The sequence below is a fragment of the Thermobia domestica genome, chromosome 7 (genome assembly GCF_964235325.1).
Source record: "Thermobia domestica chromosome 7, izTheDome1.hap1.1, whole genome shotgun sequence".
NCBI classification, from domain to species: Eukaryota; Metazoa; Arthropoda; class Insecta; order Zygentoma; family Lepismatidae; genus Thermobia; species Thermobia domestica.
Window position 1 is genome coordinate 57,604,077 of NC_137460.1, and position 24,783 is coordinate 57,628,859.

General features: G+C 36.4%; 1 protein-coding gene across 3 annotated transcripts in view; it reads left to right on the plus strand.

Annotated features, from left to right (window-relative positions):
• Window positions 1-24,783, plus strand: part of LOC145690134 (uncharacterized) — a 171,836-nt gene that overhangs the window by 5,101 nt on the left and 141,952 nt on the right. The gene's annotated exons all lie outside the window — the stretch shown is intronic.

Consider the following 24,783-nt stretch of genomic DNA (forward strand, 5'->3'; position numbering starts at 1 on the left):
ACGACATAACTGTAAAAAGACGAAAATATTGGTATGCACTAACAAAGTGAAGCTTATTCTAGATTTATATTAATACAAACAGGCAAATTATTGATTACTATTAATAAATGATTACAATATCATAAAGCACATAATTGTGAAATTGAAAATGACTCAGACACACACAGGAATTACAAAGTATCAGGAACATATCAATATATTAATTTTCCTTTAAAAACTTCGCTTGTCACCGCAATTTCATCAATGACTTTATTTTTGTCCAAATTTATAAACAAGTCTCTTTCAACATTCATTAACATCAAAGGAGATAGTAAGTTCTCGCTTAAAGAATATCTGAGTCTGTTTTTTTACAATTTTCAATTTCGGAAAAACTCGTTCACAATTCACCAGAGTGGATGGAATGGTCATTATATATTTAAACATAGTATATAAATTACTAAATAATCCAGACTGTGAGGATAGTTTATAGAGAATGGGAAATGCACATGAGAGACATCTGAAACATTTCCTTTTAGTACCACATTGAGTTTCAGACTTTTTCTTTTTATCTTTAGATTTTTCTTCAGATGTCACACTGTCATCTGAATCACCATCATTAATTGTAATTCTCACAAATTTACACAATTCTTTCTCTTCTGGTTCTTCAGACTTGTCACTAAAATCTGCACTCAAATTACGATACTGGCTTGCAAACTGTTTCAGTTCTAACAACACTTCTATTCACGTTTGCTATTGGAGAAAAAGTTTGCAAGCAATCTGGAAAATCTTCTACCTCCATTGCAAATATATCCTCGTACCTTTTTGTTTCTAACCAGGAACAATCAAGCAATAGAGCCTTGTTGGGTACAAACCGTTCTTCTATACTTTTACACGCATATTCAAGAATGTTAAAGTATAGTGCTTTGTATTTCTGGTCATGTGACAAATTTCTAGCCACGTCAGAAACTTGTTCATAAGGCATTTTCTTTAACTTGGGAATTCTTTTTTCTGGAAAATCACAAGCTTTGATGTCTTTAACCAGGGATTTACATTTGTCATGCAATCTTTAAAAATTTTTGTCACTTCTTTTTCTTCTAATTTCGTCTAATAATGCATCTACCGACTGCCAGGCCTTTGCATAGTCTAAAGACTTGCTTTGGAGAAAGATGGGCAAAGGAGAAGTAACTGAAAACATGTCTAGCATGACTACAGCTAGAAACAAATTTTCGTATTTGCACCACTGTCATAGAAGGGAACGCACTGTAAATTTTGTTTTGCAATCGAAATTGCATGTTGACATATCTAACAATACTGACAAAAATATAACGAATTTAGAAGTTTCAACAAGCTAACGCTGACCTCACCCCACTGTAAACATCCAATAATAGACTAAGCTACCGCTTCAATCTTTTTTTCTAGTGATTAAATAACTGTTTTAAGGAAGTTATACATGCAGAGAACACACACAGGAAAATATCTTCGAATTAAAAAGAAAATGTATAATAAACTATTTCATTTGTTTTTGTCGGGAATTAATACAATGTTAATGTTAGAGAATTTTAGGAAAACTTGTGAAAAATACGAAAACAAAGGAACAATAAATCTATGAAAACTGTCACAAAGGAAAGTGCGGTAACTATAATGTCCGAAGGGAAATAGTATAACAGATAAATAGTTTTCGGTACTGTATCTAGGTAATGTTATTAGAGAAGATACCGTATGAACTGTGACCTGAAAATTAAAGTTAGATAGGAAAAAATGTCATTACAACCAACTTACTTTTTTAAATATTTTGGGGGCCCCTACAAGAGTGGTGCCTTAAGCTATAGCTTGTTATGTGTAAATCTGGTACTGGTTGTTTTTAACTGGTTTTCAAGCATTACATTAAACTATGTTGTGTTTTAAAATAATCAGTAGTTAATTCTGTTTTTGTATTCTAAACATCTGATAATCAAGTTATTTTTTGTTTTAAATATTTATTTTCCTATGCGTCCGGGCCCTCCCAAAGCCTCTCGGGCCCTCGGCGATTGCCGAGCAGCCGACCTAGCCAGACCGGCACTGGAGGAACATGTAATAGATCTGCTGCTGTTTGAACACATTTTGTACTTAAATCTAACAGTTTCTTTTTCATGTATGGTGTACGCCTTTTTCTGGATAGTTTCTTAACTTTGAGAGGTGAACACCCAACAGCAGTGAGGGAGTTGTTCAGTCCCTCCAAAGACGTACTTGGTTCAGAAAACTCTATATCTTCAGACTGTGAAGCACATGTATCTTGTTGCTCCGTTTTACCTGCAGTAAAAATATTTTGGTAGCATGTAATGCACACTTTCTGTCCTGGTGCAATGTTCAGATTTGTAAGATTGACTTCACACAACATTTTCAGTGTTATAGTTTTAAGAGATTTCTTTCGTGGTTTATGAGAATGCAAATTTAGAGTGTCACAGCATCTTCTTTGGTTATGTTCATATCTTGTGAGATATTCTATCTTGTGACGCTCACAAATATGTAGTGAAGCAAAGTCACCTGTTTCATTCTGGACAAGTCTTGCTCTTAATTTAAGAAGTTCTTGCTTTTCTGCACTTAAACTAGACACAGAGTACAATGGCTGTATCTCCACATGCTCACCACTACAAAGGAAACAAGTCTCCATTTTTACCCACTCAGACAATGTCAACACTCACTATACTGTACAAGTTTGGAGTTGTTTCTTATGTAGCTAAGTAGTTTTGTTAATTACCCACAGATGGCAGAACTGAACAATGTACATTCTTCACATATTCAATAGATGGCTCTGATTCATCCAAACCTGGGAAAAGAAAAGAAGCAAGTGTACGCCAAGATACTATAAGATGTATATATTTTATATATCCTTTATATATTTTAAGGAGAAACATTCACTAGAACATTATTGGATTTTCTAACTTTTGCCAGTTACGTTTCAAAGATTGTGTGGCCCTACATATAATCACAATGTCACGTTGATGCTGCAAACAATTCACATAAAGATTATAAGGATATGCTCCAAAAATTAATTAAAGGGAAACGAAAGAGCACTGGCGCAAATCCCGGGGAGGACGAGGGGGACATGTCCCCCCCAATGTTGGACCTGGGGGGGCAGTCCCCCCCCAATAATCTGACTTAAAAGTGCTTTTTGGGATAAGCTTGATGATTTGTGTCCGACTGCCACAAAGGAATGTAAGATGAAATTGATTTCTCTTGGCTTTTCCATTTTTAAAAAAGAATCGTAATCTGTAGTATTTCAAACTGAACTTCGTGCTGTAGTGTGTTTAGTAGTCTCATCAATATGTATTAATTCCACTTCCACTACTTGGGCGCAAATTACAATAAATGCCAGACACTAACGTGCGCAAGACATTGGGAATGTGGGTGCCAGATCTAAAGTACCACCATATGGAATGTCGTCCTCCCCCTTCCCCTAAGAAAAGATAGCATCATTGCATCCGACGCTGCGTCGGCGACGCACGGCACACATGCAGACGGGAAATAATTAACACGTAATCTCTTCTCAGTTTGTAATAATTCTACATAAAAAAAAAGTTTGTCTAATGGGGGTGCCAAGGCACCCATGGCATCCACGTTGCGCACGCCTGTGATGCCAGAGGAGGATATACCCCTCTCCTCATGCTGAAAAGTTGTCTCAGCTGTAGGTACGGGCACAAATTCCGGGGAAATGGGGATACATGTCCCCCCAACATTGGAACTGGAGGCTTTCCCAATAATCCGATTTGAAAAGTGCTTTTTGCAGAAAAGTGTGATGATTTGTGTCCGATTGCCACAAAGGAAAGTGAGATGAAATTTGTTTCTCTTGGCTTTTTCATTTTTAATAAAAATTAAGGCGTGCGACTGTGCGTGACGTAACCTGATATGAAATCTTCTCTCCTTTTCTCCCCTAGGCCCTAGCACACGAAGAATATACAGACTATCCAATGTCAGTAGAACCCATCTTTTCAGTAAATGGGAATTTAATCTATTTGTAGTATCAGCCTAGGCATCTACTCATGCTTCGTAAGCTAACTAACTTTATAGCCTATGGAACCCGGAGGTCAATGCCGCGTTCACAAAAGCTCTTCACTGACTTCTATCCTTAGCTAACTACATCCAGTTTCTACTTTGTATTCCAATCTTTGCGAGATCCATCTTAATATTGTCCTCCCATCTGCGCCTAGGTCTTCCTAATGGTCGTTTTCCGATTGGTCCTACCGCTAACACTTTGAAACCGATCCTACTTTCTTCCATCCTGGCTACATGACCTGCCCACCTAAGCCTCCTAGACTTGAGGACTCTAACAATGTTGGGTAAACCATATAAATTATGTAGTTCCTTGTTATGAAGTTCCGCCATTCTCCATTCCCGTTCCTCTTGGGTCCGAATATTTGTCTCACGATCTTGTTCTCAAATACTTTCAGTCTATGTTCTTCCTTTAGAGTAAGTGACCGTGTTTCGCAACCATACAGAACAACAGGTATGATTATCGTTTTACATATTTTAGGCTTCAAATTCCAAGACAGAATTTGCGTCGATATGAGATTTGAACCGAATAGTAACACGAATTCCCTGCTTTTAGTCAACATTTAATTTCTTCGTGAATATGATTTTCGTCTGTTAATATTGATCCTAGATATTTGGAAGTATCTACTTTATCAAAAGAATTATTTAATATTTTAACGCATTCATAATTTATCGTATTACGGTCCCGACACACTTCCATGTATTTAGTTTTCTCTGCATTTGCTTCTAAACCCATGCCCCTGCAAGCGTTTAATAAGATCTGTGCATTGCTTTCTATTATTCTCCTGTCATCCCCTATTAAATTTATATCATCAGCATATGCCATAACCTGATGAATACCGTTTAATTCTAGGCCCTGGTTGCTATCTTTGATTTTCCTTATAGCGTATTCCAGCACAAAATTAAATAATAATGGCGACAACGCATCTCCTCGTTTCAGGCCATTCTCGACGTGAAAGCTCGTGGCCAAAAATTTTCCTACCCGAACTTTACTATGGGATTCATTTAAACATGCCTTAATAGATCTAATTAGCTTTTTCGGTATTGCAAATTCTGTAAGAACGTTGTACAATGTTTTTCTCCTAACCGAGTCGTAAGCCTTTCTAAAATCAATAAATAGTTGATATACGGGGGTATTGTATTCCCACTTCTTTTCGAGTATTTGGCGAATGGTAAATATTTGGTCGATAGTTGATCGATTTCGTCTAAATCCACACTGATAATCTCCAATAATTTCATCTCCGTATGGGGTCAATCTTGCTAATAGAATGTTTGAAAGGATTTTATAGGATGTTGACAGAAGAGAGATGCCTCGATAAGTCAGTTTTGTCGCCTTTCTTGTGGATTGGAACAATGATTGATTCTTTCCACTCTTGTGGCAATTCTTCCCTGTTCCAGATAAGGAAATGAGTGTGTATCTTGTTCCACAATTTTTCGCCTCCAGCTAAAATTAACTCAGCCGGAATTTCGTTTACACCCGGATATTTGTGTTTCTTTAATTTCTTTATAGCGATTTCTATTTCTATTCGGTTGGGTTCTGGAATATACGTTTCTGTGGTGTGTATCTCCCTTTCTCCACGCACATTAGTTTTTGCTGCGTGTTAAGCAAATCGTTAAAGAAATCTTTCCATCTATTTAAAATGCTATCTGTATCAGTGAGAACTGTTTCATCAGCTTTCTTTAATATAAGCACGAGGTTGATAGCCTTTCTTAAATTCGTTGATCCCTTTATACATGTCCAGAATATTTTTATTTTTACTATTATCTTCACTGAGAAAAATCCATTATCCGGACAGCGGTATATTGTACAAATACAAGGATTCGTTATGTTTACTAAGGAAATCTGTACGGAGCGTACTTTATCCATATACTACATAGGTACTGCCTTTTACCCGCTTAGATATTACATCATGTCTCTGCAGGATGTCTGATATCTAACAATCTTCTGTATTTTACATACGTATACGTATGTTAAATACTTCAGCTATACGTTATATACGTCCATCTGTGTGTAAGATCCAGACCGCCTATAGACACTCTTTCTTTCGCCATGGCTGACGTCATTGAACTACCGTCTTTTGCTTGCGAAACGAGGTTGTTTACAAACGGAACAGAAGAGAGGAAGGAAACCTGGGAAGCCTGGGTAAGTACAATAGTTAACTATTACTTTAGTTAAATATTCCCATTAATTATATATTCTTTTAGTGTAACTTGCTTTAATATAGTACTAAGTAAGTAATGTAGTTTATGACTACAATTCTTACTATTGTAACTCGTAAATGATTGAGGAGAATGGAATGGGTGAATCTGAATTTTGAAAAAACTTTGAATATTAATGTTTTGAAACATATTATGTTTCAAGGTAGCAAAATGAATGTTATGTGTTTATTCATTCCATTTTATATGTGACGATTTATTACTTGGTGCAGATTTACTACAGGACTGCTTAACATAATTGCTAATAAACCGTTTTCAGCGCGGAAATTTCCTTGTGTAGTGAAGATTTAGGATTTAGATTTCTGGGCTTTCGGCATCAATGGCCTTGTTACCCCATATGAGGGATGACTTTCCTCGGCGAGTACACTATCCGGGGAAAGGAAGGGAAGAAAGGATTGGGGAAGGAAGAAAACGGCCTGGGACCTATATGTTAGGTACCACTCCGGCATTTGCCTGCTGTGAATGAGGAAAACCCAAGGAAACCTCATTCAGGATGGCTGGACTTAAAATCTTTTGATACTTTTTCGACCGAGTTCTCCCCCGGGATCGAACCCGGAACCGTTCGCACCGAAGGCGAGAGCGCTAGCGACTACCCTACGCGGGGCCACTTGTGTAGTCTAGAAAACTCATTTTTACTAGGATATTTGCAAATTTTTTTTTTTTTTTTTTGCTTTTAGTTTAACGCCCCATGATTGTACATCAATGTAAGAGAGAAGGTGACAATGAGATACATGATAATGGTGGAATCAAGAAAATGTAAGGAAACTGGAAAGTCTTAAGAATAACCACAACTACAGTGTTCACCAAAAGGCTATTTGTCGGGAGCAGGAATCGAACCAGGGACCTAACGCGTCAGAGGTAAGCGCTCTACTACAAAGCTTTCTTTTGTTTAAAGAACTTGTTTACATTGAAATATATATATTTTACGAAGATACTAACATATTTTACAGCCTCACTGAAATTAAAAAAAAAAAGTAGTCAGGGAGAGTTTACTTGTCAGATTTTTATTTTTTAATTTAATTTATTTTTATTTTTATTTATTTTTGCTTTGTTATGTTCCCTAGTTAATTAATGTTTGGGTTACTGAAAATTAAAACCTTTTTAGTATTATTGTTATGTCATCACTTTGGAACCAAAAAAGTTAGATTTTTTTTCTTGTGTTTTCATATAGGAAGTTGGTAAGTTTGTGCCTTAGCATTGGTTTGGTTTCTAGAACGTAATTGAAGGTCATGTTGAGTTGAGTCTTGGCGGGTTTAGAGTTCGTGAAGTGTCAGGCACTGCTTGTGCCCCTGTCTTCTGTCTGTGATGTTTCCTGGCTTTGGGCTGTGAGGTATTTATGTTGAGGAGTACCAACGCAGGCCGCGTGATATACAGGTAGCTTCAACAGCTACGAGTGCCAGATGTTCATCTTTCGTTACGGCGTGACTAATGCAGTATAGTACTAGGTTCAAATTCTATGGGTGGTAAAAATGGTCGTGGTGTGGTAAGAAATACAACGTAATTGTTATTAGTTTATTAGTGTTTCTTCATAGTATAGTTTCACTATTTCTAGAAGGAATTAAGTATTAACGAAGTAATAAATAAGCAAAAGCACACTTTGATTGGCGTTAACTATTTCTCATACTCCATTGAGAATGTTTTGATCCTCAGTTGCGCAAACATCCAGTGTGCGTTTTTTTGTTTGCTTACACTGCCTTATAGATGAGCTCCCTCGTGGCTAAGTGGTTAGTGAACACGCCTTTGGCGTGGGACACCCGGGTTCGATTCCCGGCCGGGGGCCGCGGTGGCTCAGTGGTAGAAGGTTCACCTCTGGTGCTTGGGGTCCCGGGTTCGATCCCAGCCCCGCCAAGTGAACCTTGTGGTGGACAAACACCGTGTGCGTGGGTTTTCTCGGGGTTCTCCCGTTTCCTCCCACTTTCTTCATTCCACTATTTAATTCATTACTCATCACCGTCTCCATTAGCCTAACCATCATAACCGTAGGTCATAAAACTCAAAGATTTCATTTCATTTTTTCGATTCCCGGCCGGAGCTTATGTGGTTCGGATTCCACGTTAATCTGTAGGTCCACGTCTCATACAGCCTTGCTGCTGAAAGGAACGTTAAAATCAAATCAGCACTGTTTTACAGATGCAATTGTTCGATTCCGAGTTCGAATGAAGCTTTTTACGGGCAGGGGGCGACTTTTATATATACAATCCAAGGATTTTAGTTATTAGTCAGTGATGCAATATATAGACCTATATATATTACAAAATTGAAAGTGACTATGTTTGTGACTCTTAATCTCTTAAGAGCTGCGGTGGCTCAGTGGTAGAGCGTTCACCTCCGGTACTTGGGGTCCCGGGTTCGATCCCAGCCCCCGTCAAATGAACTTTGTGATGGACAAACACCTTGTGCGTGGGTTTCCTCGGGGTTCTCCCGTTTCCTTCCACTTTCTTCATTCCACCTTTCATTCATTGCTTATCATCAGCGTCTCCTTTAGCCTAACCGGCATAACTGTGGGACGTAAAACTCAAAGGTTTCATTTCATTTTTTCTTAATCTCTTTGGAATCTTGTACTTAGGTTCACAGCGGAAGCGACGAAATAACTCGACTCATCCATTGTAGCTCTCTTCGCAACCAGTTTCCAAAATGTTGGCAATAAGTTTGCGAAACGGGATATGACGACTCCAATTTTGGGTGAAAAGTCGCTATAAAAAATAATAGAGAAATTCATTGTCTATAAGCATTGTTTTAAAGTTGTAGATGTAAACTAAACAATATGTTCTACTCACTGGCGCAAATCCGTGGGGGGGGGATGACGGATACATGTCCCCTCCAATCTTGGAACTGAGGGGGACTTCTCCCCAATAATCCGATTTGAAATGTGTTTTTTGGGAGAAATTTGATTATTTTTGTCCGATTGCTACAAAGGAACGTGAGATAAAATAGATGTCCCCCAGAATAAGCCTCAAATCTGCAGCCTCCCAACGCTGAAAACAACTCTGATCCTCCACAACATTGTTTTTCAACTTCATAAGTATTTTGGACATCGTCAAAAAAAAGTATGGTAACGGTCTTACCCCCCCCCCTCCCAATGTTGAAGACAGATTTGCGCCGCTGGTTCTACTCACATCTTTGTAAATAGGGCGCAACCAATCCTTTAATTCAGGGATCATTTTTTTGTAAAAGAAAAAGTGCAGAATAATTAAAAGACCCCAAAGGACAAATATAACAAACATCATCTTCGCCTTTATTCACGCAATCTATAGCTAATCTTGTTGCTATCGGTAATGATGTATTACGTGTGTTTCTCAACGGAAACTCTGCGAACTAAAGGACATCAAGTTTGTAGTTGTTCTTCGTTAGTGGGCAAGGGTAACATAACAATGCAGGATTGTGGGGCAGTGAGTATGCTGTATTTCCAAACTCTTCATCAGTTGCGCTGATTAAAACAAACAAACAGAAAAAAAGAACGTAAAAACTGTTTTGAACTAATAATGCTTCTCTACAGATGAACATTTTGTTTGGAGCAGAAAGTCGCTAAATGTGTAAGTAGGTAAATCGTCATTTAAAAATCACCCAAAAAAGTCTCCAATCGGAAAAAAATATTTTTTGTCGCTATCGTAGGGCGACCATACGTCCCGTTTTGACCGGGACAGTCCCGTTTTAGTGGCGTGTCCCGGCCGTCCCGTCAGTAGATGGAAAAAGTAGTATTCGTCCCGTTCTATGTAAATGAAAGAAGTAAATAACAAACCCAGTATCTTTACTCCTTTTAAAAGTATTAATAATTAATAATAACAAAGAGGCAAAAATTGAACTGAAATTCCCTATATTAAACATACTCTATAGTTCGCAGTACTGCTCGAAAGGCAGCAGAGGTTTTAGCAGTTGGTTGTGTGTTGAACAAATTTCAACGTGTCTTTCCTTTTTCATAAGTACCCGTTCTGTAACAAAGAGAGAGAGGAGGAAATCTGATATCAAGGCACTGATAAGAACAAAGGTAGATCTAAAAGTCTAGGGTTGCAAGAACCTGTCCCGTTTTTAACTGAAAATTTTATGGTCAACCTACGCTATCGTTGAGGTCGAATTCCCCTTATTTAGCGACTTTACCCAAAATTGGCAACATTGACCCCCACCGAACAACCAGGGTTGAATTCAGGGGGTAGCCCGGGGGGAATCTCCCCCCCGAAGAAAATTCATCCCCCCCCGGAGAAACTCCCAAAATTTCAGTCACAAAATGTAGAAATTACTTCACCCAATTATTTGCTTTTCTGTCCGTGTACATGCAGACGAAATCCGATCTCTCAATATACATATAAATGACGCAGACCCATTCTATATAAATGTTAACATGTAACATCTAAGATAGAATACCAAATAGTGAATAAAACTTGTATTTCTTAACGCTATGACTGAGTTTGGCAGAACATGAAATTGTTAACTGTTGAAGAAAGGTTTGTATTTTAGTAGGTACTATACTCTCGCCCTATATTATATATTAGTAGGTAGCACTAGCACAGGTTGAGATACGAAAGGAAAGATAGGGAAGATCTTTCGATCATTCCATATAATCTCTCATGTCAGCAGACTTCAGTTCTTGAAAATATACAGTTCCTACATTATTTGAAATAGGGCGCCTAAATCCCATTTCTCGCATCGGAAGTAACAGACGTAAATGTGTTTTACGATTGTTAAAGTAAACACATCTTTCTTTAATTAAAAATAATTCAGTTAAAGGGTGAGATTCAGTGGGCGTCATTTAGAGGGATCAGGGAGGAACAGTTATCCCTCCTTGATTAGAGACTTATATAGAATTTATCAATATGATAATAGTATATAAGTGAAAGATTGCTATTGAAGGTGGCCAAGATCCTGCTCAGTGCCGTTCCATGGGGGAGGGGCAAGCGGGGCGACGGCCCCGGGCGCCGAAGTAAGGGGTGAAAAATTCGGGAGGGAAAAAGAAAAAAGAAGGAAAGAAAAACAGAGGAATGAAATACATGTGGACATATATAAAATGAAAGGAAAAAAGTAATGAAAAGTGCTCAAAATCAAGGAAAAGCAGGGTTTACTTTTTAAAATTTTCCCACCTTTGGCGGCTGGTCTGTCGACCTCACTCATATATACGGGGATGCCGTCGTATACTCTCGCGCCAAGCGCTGATTTTCCACGACACGGCACTAATCCTACTGAAGATTTCGTCAACTAAACTATTGATGTATATGCAGTGAAGAAACCAAGGCTAATATGTTTGATTTAGAATCAGAAGTGTGAGAAAGAATGATAACTTTTTATTAAGATATTCCTAAGTATGTTTGTTTTAGGAGAAAAAAATATTTCAGTTAATTTAAATCTTTTTAAAAATTTTTACATTAGTAACAAACAGTAATTACTGAATATAGGAAATAATAAAAATAGTTACTGTAAATAGCAGTTAAAGTTTAGTCTAAACTATTTTTGCCAGTCTTTATTTAATGTTTTAGATGAAATCAAACGATTGTTTTCTTAAAATTATAATCTCATTGAATATTTATCAGCAATTAGTCTCAATATTAGGTAAGATGTGTATGTGAATGGAATTGTTAAATATGCTGCTTTCTTGAAAAAAATACAGAAAAATAACCCTCCCCCGAGCAGTTGACATTCCCCCCCGCGTGTAAATGTCTGAATTCAACACTGCGAACAACACCCCGTTATCTTTAGCCTAGCCAGCATAATAGTGGGACGTAAAACTTAAAGATTTCATTTCGAACAACACTCCCAGAAACCTATTGTTATACCATTCCCAAAACACCCTTTTGTACAGTTCTCCCTATTCGAAAAAAAAATTGTAAATAGCAGTGTTCATATATAAATATGGAACTCAATTTCCCTGAATTTTCCAGGTTTTCCAGGTATTAATTTTTCAATTTCCAGGTCTAGTGGAAGAAACTAATAGTACGAGAACACATAAATTTTAAGAATACTATATTTATATATTTGAGAATGGCCACCCTTCTCCCCAATGAACGATTGCAATTAAATATTGAGTCACAAGAAAATAAATAATTAAAATAAATAAAATTTAAGTTGAAAAATATGAAGTTGAGAAACCTACTAAGGGAATTATATAATACTTTTGTTCCATACTTGAATACATTCAAAATATACAAAAATATTGGCTTGGGGAAGAAAAAAGGGCCCGCGAGATTTTAACTGATTCTTATAGTACTCGACAACAGAAATAAATTACTGAAAGAATTTTCAAAATCGGCGCAGGTAAACATGCAGAAAATCGCATTTTCATGTACCGGTTCAAAATGGGGAAGAAAAGACGACCGCGAGATTTTAATTGATTCTTGTAGTACTCGTCGAGAGAAATCGATTAGTGAAGGAATTTTCAAAATCGGCGCAGGCAAACATAGAGAAAATCTCATTTTCATTTTCCGGTTCAAAGTGGGGAAGAAAAAAGGGCCGCAAGATTTTAACTGATTCTTGTAATACTCGACGAGAGAAATCGATTAGTGAAGGAATTTTCAAAATCGGCGCAGGCAAACATGGAGAAAATGGCATTTTCATGTACCCGTTCAAAATGGGGAAGGAAAAAGGTTCCGCGAGATTTTAACTGATTCTTGTAGTACTCGTCGAGAGAAATCGATTAGTGAAGGAATTTTCAAAATCGGCGCAGGCAAACATAGAGAAAATCTCATTTTCATTTTCCGGTTCAAAGTGGGGAAGAAAAAAGGGCCGCAAGATTTTAACTGATTCTTGTAATACTCGACGAGAGAAATCGACTAGTGAAGGAATTGTCAAAATCGGCGCAGGCAAGCATGAAGAAAATGGCATTTTCATGTATCAGTTCAAAATGGGGAAGAAAAAAGGGCCCGCGAGATTTTAACTGTTTCTTGTAGTACTCGACGAGAGAAATCGATTAGTGAAGGAATTTTCAAAATCGGCGCAGGCAAACATGGAGAAAATGGCATTTTCATGTACCGGTTCAAAATGGGGAAGGAAAAAGGTTCCGCGAGTTTGAACCGCTACGATGTATGTTCACGAATGTCCCCGTCTTCTCAAATTTAGTTAATTACTGTGACACTGAAACATGTGACACAGAGTCACATTGTGGATGACTGCAATCGGCAACCACTGCACATATACTCCTCCCGCCCCACAGTTTGATTATTTCGATCCATTCCTCACGTGCTAACGGCATGGTTCAACATCTGCAAGAAAGAGGTAAATGTAACGTTCAATTGGCAATAGCTTTTCACCAAATTAAGCTGCATGAAATCTGATTGCATATTTGACATACTGAGAAAATTCTAGTCCGTGGCCATATGTATCACATATCCCATCAATTCATAAAAATTTTGAACACAAAATTACGGTCGTCCGTGTGACGTACTCCCAAAAGGCCTAATGTGTATCACCCACCTCACATTCAATGAAACCACATCCGTGTAGAATTTAGAAAGGAACTTCTTATGATGTATACAGGATGTCTCAAACGTTCCCTGACATAGGATAACTCTGTTATTATCAGAGTTACAACAAAATGTAAGAGGAAAAACATCTCGAAATATGACGTTTTCAATCTAAAGTGAACACTTTTTAAAAAAAATCGGACGAGATGTTTGTGCTGTATACTCTTTATGCACCCAATTTTAAATGAAAATGCAACGTTGTCATTTACCTGGACCCACAACATAAGTGAATGAAGTTACTGTTTGAAACGGGGGCTGGCCATCGACATGTTAGCGTAAAAGACAGTAACTTCACTCACTTACGTTGTGGGTCCAGGTAAATGGCAATGTTGCATTTTCATTTCACATTGGACGCATAGCGAGTGTACAGCGCAAACGGGTCATCCGATTTTAAAAATTCCTTCACTTTAGAATGAAAACATTATATTTGGAGACGCTTTCCAAAGTAGTATAATTTAGTTTGTTTAAATTTACAATTTAATACAAGTAGATTCGGATTTATATGCGTAGGATTTTGTATGCATCTAACTAATGAATTCTTTATTTTCATGCTTAACTTAGTGACTTGGCTTTGGACTGCAACTGATTATTGTAACCCATTATTGCTTGAGAAGAAACAAGATATCCGAATCTTCATTTGGAGAAATCAAACGTCTATTGGAAAGCTGGGGATTACAATCATTAATTTCTACATTTCAAGGTGCGTAAATTATATATTCTGTGTTTGTTGTTAAATTACTATTACTATTATTGGGTTTAGAATCAATCAAGCACTTCATGATATTTTATGGGGATCAAGATGGGTGCCGGATAGATAAGTATTTGAGCGTCAGGCTCTTATTTCTTTTCAATTTAATATTTAATCAATGATTATTTTTCTCCCTCATTATTCCACCAAATCGTATTCCAAGATCATATATCCATTTTTGATCGATATATCCATATTTTTGATCTCTTTCATATTTCTATATTTTCGATTTTTGATATTGTTTATATTTCGATATTGCTGTATTTTTCGATATTTCGAACAAGTTTCGATAGTTTGTCAATATCGATTATCTATATCTAAATTCGGATATCCCAAAGCCCTATCGAACCCCCTCCGAAATGAAGTTTTTGGCTATGGACCTGATTAGGGATGCGCACGAGACAAGACGAGACAGAATTTTTGTTACGAAATTCGAGACGAGATAGAGCTCTTCCAATAGAAACGGATCCAGTTTTCGAGACGAGACATAACTTTCGCGGCACCTTTTCGAGAGGAGACAATCTCAAATCTTTTCTCTTGCGCATCACTACACTTGATCATGAGGTATCAAAAAAAAAAAAAGTTAATGAGAAATACCGGTAACATGTAAATACAATATAGGTAGCTAAAACATTTTTGTTTTCATTCTTCAGTAATGCATTATTATTAATCTCAGGGGGGCGCGGTGGCTCAGTGGTAGAGTGTTAACCTCCGGTGTTTGGGGTCCCTGGTTCGATCCCAACTCGCGCCGTGTGGACTTTGTAGTGGACAAACACCGTGCTCGTGGGTTTTCTCGGGGTTCTCCCGTTTCCTCCCACTTTCTTCATTCCACCATTTCACTCATTTCTCATTATCTCCGTCTCCTGTAGCCTAACCGGCATAATCGTGGGACGTTAAACTTAAAGATTTCATTTTTTATTAATCTCTGTATTTTATAGTGTATTCTCAAGCTTAAGGTGATGTATAATTAAATTTTGAATTCAGTTAACTTATTTTGTTTCTCAGATTGTTTTTAAAATGTATGTACAAACGTTTATTTTCATTCTTGAGAGTTTAAAGTGACGTATAGTTATTAAACATAGTATTTAATATTGTACTCTTAACGTGGAAGTGATATACAGTTAACTTTTGAATTCAGTTGACATTTTTCTCTCTGAAATTGCTTTAAAAAGTATGTAAAAACGTTTTTATTTTATTTCTTGAGTGCTAAAAGTGATGCAAAGTTATTAAGCTTACTACTTTATATTGTATTCTTAACCCTAAACTGATACACAGTGCGTTTTTGAATAAATTATGTCAAGTTATTTGAGTGACGAACACTGGTAGAAAATCCTGACTACTACTGGAACATTTTGATTTTAAGGTGACGACTACTGGTGCAAGGATTTTAAAATATTGTTTTTCCTCCAACGGCTACTCCTTTTTTAATTCTAACTACATGGTCATTATAGGAAGGATCAGTGAGTCTTTCCAACTATGGTACAGCTCCGACAGATTCACGATGCTCAGAGAAGAGACAAAATAGTATGTTTTCAACCTTAAAGTGAGAACCACTGGCGTTTTTACCCTGCTATGCAAAAGTAAGTGAGTACTCCAATGGAGTTCCAATGCGGTACTTAATTTCTGCGTTTTAGATATATGGAAATACATGTCTCTAAAATGTAAAGAACTGATTTTTTTTTTTTTTTTACTGAAAACTGCAACTCGGTAAGCCTTATGGATACCGAGGTATGGGAAAATAAACTATAGGTATGTGGGGCTTGCATACTTGACGCTACAATTCGGAAATTGAATTAAAATATGACTAACGGCTATCAAGATGTTGTCAAATAAAGGGAGGACCAACACAGTTAAGGGGTTTTCGTGTTAGATGCTAAAATTTCCGAAATCGGTCATGGAAAGTTAATAAACACCAGTAGCAATTTCATCTTAAAGTAATTAGATATCTTCATGGGGTGTTAGAACATCATGGAGTCTACCAAAATTAAATTTTAAAAGCTTTTGAAAATATAATCTGACATTTGTAAACAGTATTTGAAATATGTATTTACCCAAAACTTCCAGCTAGTACATCTAACATCTGGAGAAACACTGTGAAATAAAAGCTTGAAATTTCGGAAACAATTATTGGTCGCAACAAAATTAAATAAGATGGTACTTCTATGGGTTAAATCAGTACCTCAGTACAATTTCGATCGAAAGATTAGTTCAGTCCTAGGTTTTCTTCAGGCAATTCCAAGGGTTCATCGAGCTGTGCAAAAGAATGAAAATTCGCTGTCAATATCTAAGATAGTAAATAAGATATAAGGAATTATATATTTTATGACGTGAAAATAGAGATCTTTATGGATTTGTACTTTTGGGTCTTTCCTAAAAGAAAAAAATTCAGAAAACTACTGTATATACCTTAATAGACAATTCAGTGGGCGGGGACACAGTAGCTTAGTGGTAGGGTATTTAACTAATCTTTTTTTTTTTTTTTGCAGAAACTATTGGAGTATTCACTTAACCCATAGAAATACGATCATACTTAACTCCCTATTTAATTTTAAAATTAAATAAAAGGAAATATTTCAGTGTAGCGACCCACGATTATGCATTTTAGTCTCAGGGAGATTATGATTAAAGCAAGTGAATGTTGTTGACAGAATTGATGGAATGCAAAGGTGGGAGGAGAGTACCCCGAGAAAACCCACGAATACGATGTCCACTACAAACTGACTTGGCCGTGGATCGAACCAAGAACCCAATACACCAGAGGTAAGCACTCTACCACTAAGCCACTGTGCCCCCGCCCATTTAATTGTCTATTAAGGTATATACGGTTGTTTTCTGAAATTTCTTCTTCTTACAGCAAATACTCAAAAGTACAAATCCATGTGGGTCTCTATTTTTACGACGTCATAAAATACATAATTCCTTATATCTCGCTTGCTATATTAGATATTGACAAAAAATGTTCACTTTATTTCAGAGCCCGATGAACGCTTGGAATTGTCCAAAGAAAATTTAGAGCTGAATTAATCTTTCGATCGAAATTGTACTGACGAGTCTGAGGTTCTCACTTAACCCATATAAGTACCATCTTATTTAACTTTTGTTAGGATCAATAATTGTTTTCTGAAATTTCAAGATCTAATACGCTTTTATTGTATGGTGTCTCTCTAGCTGCTAGATGTACTAGCTGGAACTTTTAGGTAAATACATATTTCTAATACTCTTTACAAATGTCAAAATATATTTTACAAAACTTTTAAAATTTAATCTTGGTAGACCCCATGATGTTCTTAAACTCCATGGAAATACCTAATTATTTTAAGATGAAATTGCTACTGATGCTTATTAACTTTACATGACCGGTTTCGGAAATTTTACCACCTAACACGAAAACCCCATAACTATATGGATCCTCCCTTTATTTGACAATATCTTGATAGTCATATTTTAATTAATTTTCTAAATTGTACTGTCTAATATGCAAGCTCCACGTACCTATGGTGTCGCTTTTTATTTCACCATATTTCGGTAACTGTTAGGCGTACCGACTTGCGGTTTCGGTAAACACACACCTCTAACGTTCTTTAAAACGTTATTAAGACATATTTTAGAATATTTAGAAATTAGAGTTCTGGGAATATCATGGTACCCGAAAACCCCCATCAGGGCGTGTGTGTAGTGTATTTAATTGAAACTACTTTTGAGGTTGTTGTAAGCCCTCGTAATTACGTTTCCGAAACTGCACCATCTAGTACGCAAACTCCACAGTTCTGTAGTGTCGCTCTTTATTTTCCCATATCTCGATATCCATAAGGCTTACCGAGTTGAGGTTTTCGGTAAACAGATGTCAGTTCCTTACATTTTAGAGACATATATTTTCATATATCTAAAAAATACAGACATTAGGTACCCCATGGTAGCCCGAACACCATTGAGGTACCCACTTACTTTTGAATGGTAATACATTTTGAGTTGTTGTTCAGCATCAATAAACACTTCATAGTTTTTCTACGTGCAACCCAAAAGTCCATACCTGACCTAACAGATTTTGTCCATTTAATCTCAAAAATGTTAAGATACTTTGTATTGTTAAGTACAACCAAATTAAGCACACTGAATATAACATTTTAAATATTTTCTGATTTTTGTTGCAGGTATTTCGTGCATCAAACCAGGATTCTGCTTGAAAGACAGTCAAAAGAAGCAGTGTAGGTTGTGGCTAAAAGTACGCCCTTTCTGAAGACAGACTCAGTTGTACTTACATTATTTTGTACGAATATATAACCCTAATAAAGATACTGTACTACAAATTATTTCTTTCTTCCATAAATTATAATAAAATATTATCTCTGTTTAAAGAAAATGATTGTTAATGTTAAGTCATTTTAATTCTTTTTCTCTGTAATAAGAACATTATCCCTAGCAATATTTTTTATCTTTGTGCTATTGCGATTGGATGAAGTAAAATTCTATACGAAGCACTATTATTTCAGACATGCATTAATAACTAATGTATTGTTCTGTATGTAAGACAATGTGTATACTGAACATGTCTAGCGAAGGTGTTGTTTTAATACAGAATCTATAACTCAGCTTTTCAGTAGTCAACTTTATTGGGAATCCGAAGAAAGAAGTAAAAAAAAAAAAAAAAAAATGTTGGACTTACCAGCGTGTGTGTGTTCGAATTCTGGACTAATCCAAATTATCCAGAGAAATCATTATATATTTCTTTGTTGCTATTTCAGATGTATCCTTTATCCAAGTCGTATGAAACGGAGACTTCATACATCGCTATACTTTGTATGAACTATGTTCCGTATTTACTTAATCACTTTGTAACTTTCTCTAGTGTTGACAAGGCCGCAGGTGTCAATCGAATAGTTTAGTGTTTCACTCATGTCACCTTGTGACTAAGGTACGTCCTGTCGGTATATATATGGTACTGGGTTCAATTAGCGATAAAATACATTTTTAGCGTTAAACAAATGCAAAAATCTATACGAAATGAGATACCGTGATCTCTGACTTACGGATAACACCAAGCAACTAATGGTACTGAGTGTGATTGAGTTTACTAATTACTATTTGGCTAAAATCAGTGTTCCTTTATCTATAGTTCTTTTCGTGCTTTGAATTGCAAAGTTTGAAATAACCGTTTTAAATTATTGTGTATATATATCTTCCGAGTAATTCTGAGAATCATTGCTCTTTCTTTAAGCAATGTATGAGACTGTTAAATTGCTCTTTCCTTAAAATGTTGCACTAAGAAGGATGCATCCAGGAAAGTCCAAATTTGCAGAATGTCTATAGCAGGGAAGAATAAATATGTTTAGTCGATGGCTGCACAACGCCTCCGCTGTCACCACGTTGTCACACAGCGAATACAGCGAACGTTTAAGAGTATTCTGCACTTACTATTAGGTATCGGCCTGGGAACTTTGGCGCATCTACCCAGTCTCCTTCTTGGTGTTTCATTTTTAATGGCGAGTACTGAGTAGGAATAATATTGTAAGCGAATGCGTTTCCGGCTGACACCACACTTTTAATTATTGCGACATTAAAAAAAAAAAAAAAAAAACCTGTTAATTAAAATGTACAGAGAAGTTATTTCTGGAAAATTCTATTCAGGCCTCTTGTGGTAACAACTGCACTTTAGTAGAAGATACTATTAAGGAAAAGAATGAGGTAAAATAATCTTTATATCGTACAAGCAATGGATGATAACAGCTTAATAAATGATTGTACGTAAATCTTGTTTGAGTTTGAATATAGGATTGTATAAGGCTGTGCATTTTGCATTATTATTGAGGTGCTGCAACTAACTAACTGCAAACCATATGATAAATTCTTACAGTAATATATCACATATTGATTTACTCTGTATGGAAACGAAAATAGTTTAATATATGGTTAACCTCCTTTGTGCCAGGGGCGGATCCAGAGGGGGCGATCGGGGCGATCGCCCCCCCCCCACAAGAGGAAACTTTCTTATTTTATATATAAATAAACCCATCCATAACAAGTTTGGAGCTCTTAAAAGTAGCAGTATTACCGCCGACCGCCCCCCCCCCAGAAGTCCGTCCTGGATCCGCCCCTGCTTTGTGCCCATAATTTTAAAATTAACGCTTGTGTCACTTTTCAACACTTGACTTTGCAGTAGCTTTCCAACGAATTAGCAGGAAGCCCAAACTTATAGGACACCCTGCAGGTAAATACATTTCTTTGGACAGTTTCACTGCTCCAAACTAAGATTTGAAAAGTGTAGTATTGTTAATTTTATTATTATTGGCACAAAGGAGATCAACCATATTTTAAGCTATTTTTGTTTTCATACAGAGTAAAACAATATTTGACAACATTACAGTAAGAATGTATCATGCACTTTGCAGTATGTTGCAGCACTTTAATAATGGTGCACTATACGTACACTCTAGATCCTGCATATGTCCGATCCATACATTACAAGAAGGCAATACGTATTCGATACAGGTAAAATCTGTATATTTCATATGGACAACCTATTAGCTATATACATCCAATCTATACATTACATATGGCCAACCTGTACGCGACATACGTATAATCTATATGCTGCATGCAGACAGTCTGTAAGCTACATATATGCACTCTGTATGGTGCATACGGATATTCTGTATGCTGTATCTGGACAAGCTGTGTGCGACATAAGGAAAATCTGTATAATACATACGTACAATACGTATACTGTATCTAGTCGTACGTATGGGGCACAAGTACAATATAGATGCTGTCTCGGGGTTGAACGCAAGAAACATACGTACAGAACGTATATTGCATACTTCTTGAAATCATGCTCCGTCCTGATAGTCAGTGTATGTCGTCATTATTAACCCACATGCTACATACGACCCTGACGTCACAAAGCTAGATATTACCTCCGTATATACTTGTTACTGCAGATAACGTCACACGAATGACGTCATTGCACTTGTGCAGACAGTACGTATAATACATACTTTTTCAGCTATACGTTTGCTGCAGGATGTTATATACGGTTGTACGTTAAGTCCAGAAACTACAGGAATTACGAATGTAACCTACGTTTTTAAGTATGCCACCTACATTTTTTTTTCTCAGTGTTCAAGTTCCTAAATCTTAGCTTTCAAAAAATCGCGTTTCTTTGTTCTAAAAGTTTTGGAAGTTTCCCGCCTGATGTCTACGAAATTTTGTGTGGTTATTTCATTCGGATTTTGCAGCCAACGTAATTTTGCTTGTTTTCTCTTTTCTGCTCGTTCGAACCATGGTTTGTTGCTACGTATTTCCGCGTGTCCCAATTTTTCTTTTGAGAGAGGATGCTTCGTAAGCAAAGAAAAGAATTCAATTGCTGGAATATTTTTCTCCAGAATCTTAAGGTTACATCTGTTAACTAAAGAGTATATGACATGCGTTAGATTTCTGTAACGATTCCTATAATGTTATTGAGATCAAGGAGGCCGATCCTGGGAAGTCGGAGGTCCCCCCAAAGGCTCACGTGGATCCCCTGTATTTTTATGAATATGTATTTTTATATGTATTTTCTCTTGTTATATGTATTGATTTATGCATTTTTATGAATACCCCCCCAAAGTTACAGAGAAATCGGCGTCCTTGATTGAGATTATCATCATTTTGCTCAAAGAGTATTGTTGCGTCATACATAATTGATATTCTTTCTTCATAGTTTTGGGGAAGTCATTATTTATATTATTATAAAACAATTTTAACGTGGATCTTTGTGGATGCCTAATTAGCAACATACTAATTATAAATATGCATGTATTCAGATTTCAGAATGTGTTCACGGCAGTGATTTGTAATACTGATATGTACTATTACTTCATCTACATCGCCTAATATATAATATACTCTACAACAGTTGATCAGATTCATCTACCGTAATATGAATTTCATCTCCCTTCTCTAGAATAAGCCTCAAATGTGCCCACCTCCCAATGTTGAAGACAACCAATGGCGTATTTAGGATTTTGTTTCGAGGGGCTATGCCCAACACAAGGAAGGAAGTGAGCAATTGCCGACCTGAGTTTGAGAATTAAATATATTTTAATTTATGCATAAATTGAAGTTATAATGGCAAGAATTGCAGACCGATAAATCCTATGTGATATGATACAAAAATTTAGGAGTGAATCTAACCCTTTATTCTATTCATACAAGAAAAAGGAAGCATCCTCTTGGCCTTCCTAATTTCCCGGGCTAATTATTCCCCCGTTTTGATTTTCTTTAATTCAAACATTTCCTTCTTTTAAAAATAACTAAACGATATAATTTCCCCTTTGTTATAAGAACTAAAGTCCTGTCATGTTGATATCCGCGCAAGTTGGTGTGGAACACCAGTTTCGCTTATCAACTCCTCTTAGTTTTGGTGTTACTCATGACGGCCAACTTGAATCACAACTGATAATGGTCGATAAAGTATGATAGACGAAATGAAAGAAAGTAACGTCAAGAAAAAGAAACAGAAAAGTAGAAAGGCCGAAAGAAAGAACAAAAGGACGCAGTTCTTACATGGAATGAAATTTGGCAAATACAGTATTATTTTTGAACAAATAGCATAAGAAAATGGAAAGTCAATGACATTCTTAGAAATGGTTAGAAGGATTATTGTTGTACGTGGAATGCGAAAAACTAACAAATTTATTTCAGGGGGAGCTTGAGCCCGATAGCCTCCTAAATACGCCACTGAAGACAATTCTGTCCCCTGATTCTTCACAGCATTGTTTTTCAGCTTCATACATATTTTGAACATCGCTTACATATATATGCAGAGGCGGTATGTTTCATTATGATTTTGACTCATCATACCGGCTATTTAAATGTCTTGATCACTGAAAAACCAGAGACGGTATGTCCTCATTACTGAAAAACCAGAGGCGGTATGACATACCACCGCATACCGTCTCACTTCGACCACTATATCTATATCTATCTATCTATCTATCTATATATATATATATATATATATATATATATATATATATATATATATATATATATATATATATATATATATATATATATATATATATATATATATATATATATATAATATGGGAACGGTCTTACCCGTCCCCCCCAATGTTGAAGACAGATTTGCGCCGATGCGAAAGAGTACATGTCTTTGCGAAAATACAGACTCTTCTAAAGCGTCAGACAGCAACCAGGTAAGGGTACAATAAAATTGTGATAATTTCATTGTCAGAAATAATACCTTTTTAATTTTTATTTATGTTATTGTGTATGTGTTGATAAGGTGATGTACCAAATTATTTTGTTTTATTTCCTGGGATTCACCGTTTAAAAAATTGTCATTTCGGGTGTTATTTTGGATAGTGTTTTTTGCATATTTCGCAAGATTTTTCTGATATTTTTGGAGTTACGCATATAAAGATGACATCTTCGGTTTGTACAGACTTTCCACTTTCAAACAAGACCAAAATCATTACAATTGGTCAAATAGTTGTTGAGATATGGCTCTTTTTCTGTCGTAGGGTGTTTTTCAGAAACGGCCAATTTGGAGAAATTCGTCACTTTTTGAACACCCTGTATTTTCCGCAGTATCTATTAGAAAACTCTCATATTGCATTTCTATTACCTAGACCACACTACCTTTCAGTACAAAAAAAAATCAGCCAAATCTGTGACTATGAAGCAACAAATGTTTCTTCAATCTGGTGAATTCATATGGAATGACCCTCTGCAATTTGTTATTAGGTTCATTAATCCGTGCTCTTCACAAACTTTTAAAAAAATTTGCTCGTTATCAATGTATTCCTTCACAAATGTTAAAACTGCTAGTTCATTGCCCTTGTACATTCGCCATATTGGTAACATAAATTCTAGTTTCTTTCCCACAATGCAACTGTTCGGTTACCTTGCGCCAAGTAGTTCCCTCCGCTCGCCATATAGTCCCATGTTTATAACCGCTTGTATATAACAAATAAACAGATTTTTCGAGACTCCTATATATTATAAAGCACAAAAACGATCAAATTATCCATATATTTCCTGTAAATTTTAAAAATTTCGCTGGAAACGGACGCTCAACTTTGGAATTTAACCCACTTGATGTGTTATTTTGGAACACAAATGTGCGAGCAATGAGAATATATCGGGATATTACATATAACATCCTTATAACAGGCACGGGCTGATCAGCCGTTTGGCTGCTGAATTGAAGTTGATAGATGTGCAAAAAATTTTGGAATTCTTATGACCAGCCATAGGGTATTACGCCTTAAAGATAAGTGAGCTTTCCGGAAAACTGCGCTATATTTTGCAATTTGTTTCGATAAAGGCACAAATGCCGCGAAAGGCCATGAAGAAATTTGT